An 11,335-nucleotide genomic window follows, 5' to 3' on the forward strand; every position below is an offset into this window, starting at 1 on the left:
GGGAAAAAACCCCACAACAGATAGCTCTTACATTCAGCTGGAAAAAACATAGAGAAATCCAATGGCAAAAACTATGTAAATTCAGGTTAGAAGTAAGGCAGTCTTTTATCAGAAAGGGTCATTCATCGCTGGAACAAGTTAACTAGACATGTAGTGGTTTCACCTCTGCTTAGAATGTTCAAGGTGTGATGAAAGATCTTTCTAAAAGAAATGCTGTAACTCAAACACAACTTATGGTCTTGAGGTAGAAATTGTTGGGTGAGGTTCATTGGCCTGTGACACGCAGAAGGCCAGACTATACTATCATAACAGTCCCATTTGGCCTTATGGTCTATGATCAAGTAGCTGCTGGCAGGATTTTGTGGAGGTGTAAATCTATCTTAGGTGAATGTACCTATTGAGCTTCGTGAGCTTTGTATAAACATTTTTTGGATCAAGCAAATAAATAGTGTCCATAAGAGTTTGACCTGCACTGCCCTTAGGAAAATCTTCATATTGTGGATTTTCTAGACCCTTCCTGTAGTCAATCCCCATTCCTTAGAATAGTAATGGTAAGAAAATATATCTGGTTTTATCAGATTTGTTTGTTTAATTCCAGTGAACTATCTAGTGAAATCTAATGAGGCTGCTGGCATATTTACAGCTATCTGCTAAATGATTGCAGGATGATGGAATCTGGAGAACAGCTTAAGATATCAGTAAAAACACCAGATGTTATATACAGGCAAATGTAATAAGTTAACTGCCATCAGTTATAATTGATTGTTAGTGTAATAGCTCAAATTTGCAGATACTTTAATACTGGGTCATGCATAAATATCCTTACCAAAAACAATTTGGCTAATCACAATGTCTTATCACTTCCAGAACCCTTGTTTTTTATCCTATCTAAATAACTAAAAGATCAAACTTCATATAATCTTGTACAATTTGCATCCTGTTGCTCTATGTTTAACAGCCTGTCTCATGAGACTCTCCACACTGGTATCAAAACTTCCAGTACTAGTTGTTGAATCTTCTGAAATCAGAGTTCCATTGTATCTTTATTCTATTATAAGCAAGGAGTACAAGGAATAATGCCTCTAAGTGCATGATAGAGTAATAGATTTCACCAGCTAGAGATACAGTGGTCTCTTCAGTGAAAGAATTGTTGGCCTTGTGTGTGCCTTAAAAACAAAACAAAACAAAAACCTGAAAAGGATCTCAAAGGACATAATGTTCTATCCAAGGTCAAACTGACATGAGCAAAAAATGTCTAAATGAGTTACAGAAAAAAACTATTGTGCTCTCTGTACAGACTCTTCAAAGGAGCATGCCAGGTTTGACATCATGGAATTAAAAACAAAATCTGACTAACTGTAATTAAAATATGTTATTTGTGTCAGCTAAGTACATAATGCCCTTAAAAGATCATTATCTTGGGATCTGTCAAGGTTGAGCTATCTTTATAGCAAAATCTGAGACCATATTTCAAAACTATTAAATACCACTGAAAACCCATTAAATCCTAATAATCCAACATATCCTGATTGTCAAATTCCACCTAAAATAGATATTTATTTCTCTAAAATTATAATAGTCTATCCAACAGGAGTAGTGTGCTTTGGTTTACTTTGTGCCTCTGTATTTGGTAGTTGCATGTAGAATGGTCATATAGACTGCAGTTCAGTCATAGTTTAGGATATTCTTCTAAGGGTGGATTCAAACAAACTTCCCAAGAAAGCTGGTGTGGCCCTAGCAGCCCCTATTTAGCAGGGTGGCATTAGTGAGTGCTGTGGACCTTGGCAGGGTTTGCCCCCTCTTCTTTGTGGTGGATGCAAGACAGAACCCAATGTTGGGCAGTGGAGGAGGCAGTCACCTGCAAAGCAGAGGCAGCAGCAGTTGCCATCCCAAGGGTGTGCTGTGAGCCCTGCACCATTCACATAGTAGATACAGTTCTTGGTACCTCAGGAGAAGGCTGGGAATAAATAAGGCCCAGAGGCAGGTAGGGCTTGCTTTGTGGCTTGAGGACTGTCTTGGCTGCTGGGCCACAGTACAGCCTGGGTTAGTCCCTGCCAGTGCTTGCATTGTGCTCAAATAACATTTCCATGAGAAGTGTGATAGTAACTGGCCATCGTGCAAGTGGGCAGTCAAGGGTGCATCTGAGCTGTTCTTGTCTTGACTGTTGCAAGTATGAGTAGCCTCTAACATGGTTCCCATAGTTACCTTGCTTGGTTTTATAAATAAGGGTACAATTATTTAGTCACAAATCCTGATTTCTCAAGCTGATCAGTAATCTGGAACTCATCTCTATCAAAGCTGGGACCAATTTTTATCTACTTTATATCTATTTGAGGCCAATTCTGAGTGCACATTTTCATTTTCTTCAAGAACCACTGGGAGATTTTCTTTCGTTTTCTTTAGCTGATTTAAAAGGAATAACTGTGTTGCAAGAGGGTGTTCAAATGTTCTCAAGCTTTTCAAGAAGAGAGGCAAATTCCTGCAGTAATGTGGGAACATGACCAGGACTCTGTATTGAGAAAATGTCTTCTTGGACTGAACTGTGGCATGTTCAATTAAATTGTGATGGATTATGACATTTGAAAAAGACATTGAAGAAGAAATGACTTAATCAGTGAGTATATGGTCCTTGATACCACACTTAATTATGCTCAAGATCCCTTCTTTTCTGGCTTTGTGGAGTCATGAAGGGGGTGGAACAGTTATATTTTCTTTTCCAAAGCGATTGTCAATCAGGTAATCACATTACCTCTCACCACTGTCAAACTTCTCCTGTAATGGAACTCACTGTCAAAATTCTCCTGTAATGGAACTCGGTGTCCACTTTAAAGAAACCAGCAAAATCCATGCGCTCATTTAGTATCTTGAAAGATAAAGTCCCTGACAAAATAAAGACTGAAATGGGAGCTCTGAGCAGCCTGTTCTAGTGGAAGGTGTCCCTGCCCATGCAGGGGAGTTGGAATTCAATGATATTTAAGTCCCTTCCAGCTCAAAAAATTCTGTGATTCTGTAACAGTCTAGTTTAAGAAACAATCAGTAGAAACACAGACCTGCAGTCACTGAAGCCAAGGGCAGCATATCAGTTTTATCTCTGCAGAGGAAAGATCAGGCAGCTGGACTTTAGATGCAGGAGGTTAATTTTACATTACTGTGGTTATGTAGAAATTTGGTGAGAATAAGATAAAGGTTTGAGAGGCCAATTTAAACAGAATACATATCAAAAAGATGTTATTACTACTTTAAGTTATTTACTACTTTTTAAAAATAGTTCAACACTGTTTGCTTTGATAACTGAGAAGGAATGTTCCCACGTGGCATCAATACCCTTGTGTACCATTTAGCTCTAGATAGATTTGGAGAAGTAAAACTGCATTCAAAAACTTCAGCCTAAGTTAAAAGTTGTGTTTCTTATTTATCAAATGTTTTAGTATTGAGTCACAGTGTTGCATAACTGGGCAACAGGAAGAAAAAAGAATTATCCATATTTACTTTTATTTCTCCTCAAACTTTTTTTTCCAGCAAGAGTGAAACTTGTGGCATTCCTATTTAGACCAATTAATTGGGCTGCACTGTGCAATCAGAATGCTATGGCTGTAACTGGGGCAGAAGGTAATTGCTTATACACCTTTTAGGGAGGTGGTAAGGTCAAAGAAAGTCTATCTTTAAAGGACTTCATGAGACTGCAGTTTATCACTTTCAGAAAAGGATGGCAAGAGCAAGGTATATGGTTATATTCTTTAAGTATAAATACAAATTTAAAATACACATTTAAAGACCTACACAATTGAGAATTTTGTTTCCTTTCTAAGCTCTGTTAGCTTCATAGTCTGATTAGGCACTTTCAAAAGCTGTTTCCTCTAGGCATGAGTATCTTTATACTTTAAAATACTAAAATCTTGGATGCTTTTAGTTCCTTGGTGTTTTCCTCTTAAACACAAAAGTCCTATTTAAAAACAGGATATAGGTATGATGTAGGACTTATCTGCAAATTCTACTTGTGATACTTGGAAGACAATGGCACTTTTATTATTTTTTGTGTGATCATGGTTTTTAAAAGTAAGCTTTGTAACAGCTGGAAAGTGTTGATTTATTTATTTATCCAGACAAGGAACTTGTGTGCGCATGTGTATGTTCCATAAATCAGGTTTTCCAGCTCTGATATCCTTCTACTTAATAGTTAGTAACTTTTGTATAAATATAATTCCTACCAGAACATCTCCTAGCAGTCTCTTAGTCTCCTAATTGTTCTTTAGATTAATTTTAGAGTTGCAAAAATATACATTATGAATAGAAAAACAATTTCCATGGACAGTTCTAAAGGGTCCAAGTAGTTTTCTGGATAACAAAGTTGGTATATATTCTTTCAGCATCCTGTCTCTGTTAAAACATCTATTGACATAACTGTACAGTTGCAGTAACATTCACGTTAGAATGTATGTAGAAGTTTTCCACCCAATGATCCAAACCTTTAGCACAGTGCTGGATAGCTTTGACAGTAGCGTTCGCTTCCTGTGTCTGTCTTGCTGTAAGTCAGGACAAAGTCCTTGCAACCACGGCCTGTGTATAACTATGTGAGGGCTTGAACTTACTGGCACCAAGGGGAGAGAGTTCAACCTTCCCCTGAAGCAGCACGTGCCAGCTACAGTCAGGACGTGTGAAGGCAAAGCCAAAGCAATAGTTTAATGTGAATCAGTAAAAGCCATTTACCACATGATAGGTGTTTGCTAATGCCTACTGTAAATTTGTAATTGCGCAAATAACTTGTTCTAAGACTGTTTCTTTAGGGTTCTCTTCTCCCCTAACTTTTATCTCAATAGAAACAGTCCAATATACTAAAGACAAATACTATCAGTTTTCTAAATGAGTTGCTGTCGGTTTCTAAAATAAAGGGTAAAACAATAGCAAGAACAAAAGGCACAGTATAGATGTTGTCTCCTATGGAAAAGTAAAAATACTTTATTATTAGATTCAAAATATTGAATTGCACAAATATCTGTAGCTTTTGTTATGTACAGATAGGCTGATTCTGTATGCTTCTCTAATAGATTTCCATAGGTTTATGAAGAGTGAGGTAACAGAAGTGCCTGGAAATATATGACAGAGCTCTAAGAGGAGGAGAATCTAACACCTCCAGCTAAATGCTCCTACACTTGGAAAGCATGCATTCAATTATAGATTAAATTTGCTGGAAAGCTTATATAACTCATGTAATTTGGACTCCTAATTGAAATGATTTCTAAAATTGCACTGATGTGTGTGAGCAACTGGATTCTGCTCAGCTACCAAGAATATTGCATCAAATAACCTGCTTCACATTGTTTTTAAAATGTCAAGTCTGAGTAATGTTAAATTTAGTAAGGATACTGCTAGTTATACACCTGTGTCTTAAAAACTGTCTCAGTAAAATGGCTTAGATTGTTTAAGAAAAATGAAACAGAAGTAGTAAAAAAAAAAAAAAAACAAACAAAAAACACCCCAAACAAACCCCAGGCTGTGAGTGAATGGTTAGAGCCAATTCCAGTACTTGGATATGTTTTGACTTCTGATCATACACATTAGGGAGAAGAATTTGGGCCAAATAGTAAGTATTTAACTAGAAAATTTGATATAGAGAGGTATGAAAATAAAAGTACAGCTGGCAAATACATTCTGGAAAACAAATAAAGAATTAACCTGAAGATAATGCACTTGAACAAAAAAGCTGAGTTCTTACATTTTTTTTCTTGAATCTGTTTATTAAATGAATTTGAGCATAGAGGAAAAACAATACACCCCTAAATACTTTCAGGAGGGTTATGTCATTACTGAAATTAGAGCTCTATCTGTATAGCTGATTTGAACATCCAGGATGTAAATTGCATTGTGAGAATAGGCCTAAAGAGAGGAAGAAGCCAAGATGAAATTGGAAATGGAAAGCAAATGTCTGAAATGTAAGCGGCTTGCACAGACTAGTTATAATGGTAGGTATTAATTGCTTTAAGAGCAATAAAATACAGTAGTATTGTTATAAATGGTTATAGATTTTGAGGACAAGTTGAAAAGAAAGAACAGTTGGCTGACAGTGGTAAATAAAATGGCTTGAACAATGATTGTAGGAGTGGTTGATTATTCTGTCAATACTAAAATATATAAATACTAATATATATAAATATTAAAAAGGGAAGAGGAGTTCAGAAGTGAAAAAGATGTGTGAAGATAGCATATTTTCTTCAACCGACAAGGCTATGTAAATAATTTTGGCTTTGGATGCTTCCATAGAGAATTTAGTTGTCAATACTTTAGGACAAAATGGGAAAGTTTTACTCTTGACTGTGTGCCTTGTGTTCAAATTCCTTCTGAAAATAGGAATGGATCTATGTTTTGATTGTTCTTTCTGTGCTTTTAACCAAGCAGGCAAAATAGCCCCAAGAAAATACAAAAAAATTATCTATCATTGACTCAGTACAAAGAAAGGCTTGTGCAGAGCCTTCTCTTATTAGACCAATTTATTCAGCTTACAGGGACATCCTATTTTGGGTAAATTTGCAAAGTGAGGTTATTCTATTGGTCTGCTGCACTTGCATCCTATGGGCTTGGACATATCACAATGAAACTGTCTTACAGCCTAGCGACAGCTTTGTAAGTGAAAGGAAATTCTGCTTGCCTGACTTGTTAAATTTTCCTACTTTATTTTCTTGCTCTTGCACACTGAGTGCTAGAGATATCCTCACAGATAACTTGTGCTGGTGTCTTGTGCAAGGGATAAAGCATGTCTCAAGGAAGTCTGGACAACATCTCGTCATGTATCAGACTCCTGTTTTCTGCTGATAGTCATTGACTACTTTGGAATAAAACATACTATTATGTTCATGTATAGAATAGGTCATGTGTTTGTCTGCTAAGACACTAATGCCTGATACCTATTAAATCCATTCCTTGTTCTAGTAGCATTTATCCCTTCACTGTCTTCCAAGTAAATTCTTTGGGAAAACAGAGCACTAGTATTTCATTGAGGCATTCCACTACTTTGCTTCTTAACTAGGAGATGGGTTTGTGCTTCATGAAGGACATGTTACATTTAAGCAACTCCTTGCTGTTGGCAAGCAAAGGGGATAGATGTTGCATGTAACCTCTGGTTGATCTACAGGTAAAAAAAGACATTTTGTGCTTAGGAATCCTCCAAGTTAAACTTGGATTCCACATGCCACATGGAGGCACATAATAGAGCTTCTGAGATTTCTGTGCTTCTGCTCAAGAGCCTGGCTTTCACAGCTTCTTGGAAGAAACTTGATAGTATTCACAAAGTCTCCCTTTTGCAAATTATTTTCTTACAGTCTTCTCAAAGCTGTTATGTACTTTCTAAGATTATTATTTGGAGCTGAGATGGTGCTAGTTTTTCTTTTTAAAATGCAACAGTTTAGTTGGACAATTTCATGGAGGAAAGGTGCATAATAATTAAAATTACTGGATCAAAGAAAGAGGAAGAAATTAATATGCAGTAGGGGTATGTTTGCAGTGGTGTTTTGTTGTTTTTTTTTCTCAAAGTACTCTGATAATCTTTGCATTATGCGACACAGACTCTTGAAAATTTTCCATAATGTGAAGGTGTAATTGAAGAGGTTAAGAGATTTGCCTGGAGGAGAAGAAAAGTTTAACTACTAAAGTTCAAAACATGAGATGTATGACATGTATCTGCTTTATTGCCATTTGGATACTTCTAAATATTGGTTGTTCAAAACTGGTAACACCTGTTTAGTGAGTTTTTTTGACCTGTCTGAGTCCAGAACAGCCCTTATGGATTAGGTTAATGGTCCCTTTGAACTGATAGCTTGTCTTATCCAGCACCTCAATATTTGAAAGTTCCATTACATCCATGGCACTCTACTTCACCTGCTTCACCCAAGTCCTAAAGTGTTCATTCTCTCTTCACATGAAAGCTGTTATGGATTTCTCAGATTATCCTCATTGGTCTTGTCTTTTTACCCCATCAGATGAGGTAACTGTAGCTACACAAAGTACCAAGGAACAGCTGCATCATAGATTGGAGTAGCAACACAGTGGCATTTTCTGTTTAAGTTCATTAGGTTTCTACTTGTGCTTTTCACATTCTTTTGCATTCTTGAGTGCTGCTGAGCATCCAGCTGCATTTTCCAGACGACTATCTACATAAAAACCAATGTGATTTTCATGTTGTAATTAGTTAAGCAATGATGAATTCTAATGTATTTAAGGTAATTTTGCTTCCATATGCAATTTTACTTCAAATTTAACCTGTGGCTTTACTACTTGTTTAATATAACAAAATTATTCTGCAACTTTTCTGTCATTCTGATATCTGCTTGATTATTTTGTAGAGTAACTAATCTCACTCTTGAAAGTTTTTTTTTTTTTTTTTTTTCCTGAGAGGATTTTGCCTAGGTCCTCTGGCAGTTCAGTTTCCTTTAGAGCCCTTAATGCCTCTTGCAGTTTCAGGAGAGATGATGCCTTGATATATCACCTGCTCAAAAATATATCTAGGTAACTCTTGTATTTGGACAACACAATATAGCTTTTTAAAAATGCTTCTCAGCTTTTGCCCATTACATTAACTTGTTAACTGATTTTATTCTTTATTACTGTTTCAACCATTTGGACATATGCCAAAGATTAAATTTCCTGTTCTGTATATTTCTGGTTCCTGGCTGGAGCCCTTCTGAAAACTGGTGTCCCACTACTGTTTCTGGCTGCAGTGGGGATTTAGGCAGGTGAGGAATAGCAGGGTATTGATGCTGTATCATCGACATCAGTTAAGCATTAGATCTTGTCTCAGTAGTTCTGCACAATGGAATAGGCACTTAAGCTGCTTTTGCAAAATAGATTGTGATGGGAGAAAACTAAGCCTTTGCCATTTCTAGCTTTCTTACTTTCTGTTGCCCCCCTCAATTCACTAGTGGGCTTTCCTGCAGATTTGCATACTCACACTTGTTTAAGCTGAAGTGCAGCACTTGAAAGACACTCCCCAGCCCTCTGGGCCATACAGGAAGACATTGGCTGTCTGGGACCCTGTATACTGTGCATACAACAGACACAAGCAGTGCATTAGCAGGCCTTGATGTTCAGAGCAGGAACAAATGGGAAGGTTGGAGACATGTAGTCAAGTGACTGTGTATGAGAATGGTTATTTCTGTAAGTCACCTGAAAATGAATTTTCATGCTTTCAGACACCACATGTATTTCATAGTTTTTTGCTTATAGAACTTACAGCTTAGGTCACATGATTTATTTTATTATTTATTTGGTTTTATATCTCAGGAACAAGATTTATGTTGTCTTAGGAATTTTTTTTAGCATTTTCACATTCTAAGTTGCTTGTGCTCACCCTTAAGGTAATCCTCCCCCTGGTTTGCTAAGAAATATCTCTGCTTTATTTCTTTCTTGACACAAGTTTTCAAATGCTGAAGTCTTGCAGATAAACTCAGATGTCACTTCAAAGCCCTGTAAAAAGGATCACCAAAACAATCACTGTGTTTCACCATTCTGTTAAATGTCCAGTAGCAGAATAATACTTCCCCTACAAGCTCCTGGAATTTGAGGAGTTCCTTCTCTTAGGGAGTAAGTGTATTTTCAGCAGATGAAGCTCCATTTATCTTTGTTACCCCAATGAAAATAGAAAACAGAAATTAGAAAGTCATCACTTTTATAAAGGTATAATTTCTTTGTCAGTATGCATACCTGCGTTGTAGTAACCAATATCTGTTCTCTATTGTATCTACATACAACCAGTTATACTAATTCACAAGTAATGTGTCTTACCCATGTTAGTGTTTTATTGCAACTATCTTCTCATTCATTAGTACAAAAAAAAAATCCCAAAAAGAGTTAATGACTAATCACCTTAATGTGACTTGTGAAGGTGGAAACATAACAGCATCTGGTTTTAATCCTAGATTTTGCAGTGGGAATAGTTTGCTTCAAGCTATGGCTTTTGGCAGGGGAGGATGCCTCCCTAATATGGATGTAACTCAATCTAATTAAACTCAGGAGGCAAACAGTTGCATTTGCAAATCCAGATTAGGCAATGGCTCTTTGCTGTCAGGCTGGCACAAGAGTGCTGCAGGACTGGTTGCAGGCAGCCAAGATACCCTCTCTTCTTTGCTGCTCTGTTTTCTCAGCCACTAGTACTTTGCAGGAGGTCAAAGGCTAGAGGTACACGGTCCCCTTAGTCACAGCAAAAAGTGGTGCAGAAGCTGTCCTCTCCAAACAGCTGAGCCTCCACAGTGCCCTGGGCGCATGCTGGCCTCCTGGTGAGGAAGCTTTTGTGCAGAGCATGAAATATTGCAGGTGAAAGAACCCAGCTTTGGGTGTTCTTGGGATGTCCCTGGCCTCTAGCTGAGTTCTCACCTTTCTGGTTAAGATCTGTGCAGTGTAAAAACAAAACAAACAAAACCAAACAAACAAAAAAAAAAACAAACACAAAACCAAAAATCAACAACAACAACAAAACCAACCAAACAAAAAAAAAACATCATGGCACTGAATAGCTAGCTGGTGTCCATGGTATAGACTGGAAATCTGGTTATTTAGTTTCTGTGTCCTGGTTTGAGCCAGGATGAAGCCAATTTTCCTTTTTACTGATTTTTTTTTTTTTTTTTTTCCTTCAGTAAGCTTTCTTTTAACTAGCAACAGTGTGTTCTGCTAGGCTGATAAGACAGTGGAATGTTTTTCTAACTACTGAGGCTTCAAGGCTGCACCTGCACTCTGCCGGCTCAGACACTATGGGGAGATCTGTGACCCCCCCGTAGGAGGCTGAGTTAGACAGACAGCAAAATTGACCAAAGATATTCCATTCCATATATCTACGTAAGCTCAGAGGAAGGTCAGAGATGACAGAAGACAACTTCCTTCCTTCTTCTTCTTCTCTTCTCTTCCGTCCATGGCCAGCGTCCGGGGAGGACTCTGTTCATCCATCACCGTCGATCCTCAGGCTTGATCTCTTGTGACCCCCATAACTCTCTGCTTTCTCCAGCAGCAGCTCCGGGATTCCTCGGGACTCTTCCCAGTTCAGGGAAGTGCTGTGGGAGTTGCTGGGGTGGGGGGAGGCGAGAGGCTTTTGCCCATACCTGAATATATCTGTATATAATTGTATATATTTTCTTGTATCATTCATTAGTGTTTTAATTAAAGCTGTGTAATTTAGTTTTCAATCCAGTCAAGTATCTCTCTTTTTGTCTCTCTCCTTCCCTACCTGGGGGGGTGGGGGGAGGGGACTGAGAGCATTGTTTTCGGATCTGAGTCAAACTGTGATAACAATTTATTGGTGCCCAACGTGGGGCTTGATTTTAAGCCCAGATTACACATTTTCATCAATTGGGAGTGT

This window comes from Chaetura pelagica, unplaced genomic scaffold (assembly GCF_000747805.2).
Source record: "Chaetura pelagica isolate M959 unplaced genomic scaffold, ChaPel_1.0 scaffold207, whole genome shotgun sequence".
Lineage (NCBI taxonomy): Eukaryota > Metazoa > Chordata > Aves > Apodiformes > Apodidae > Chaetura > Chaetura pelagica.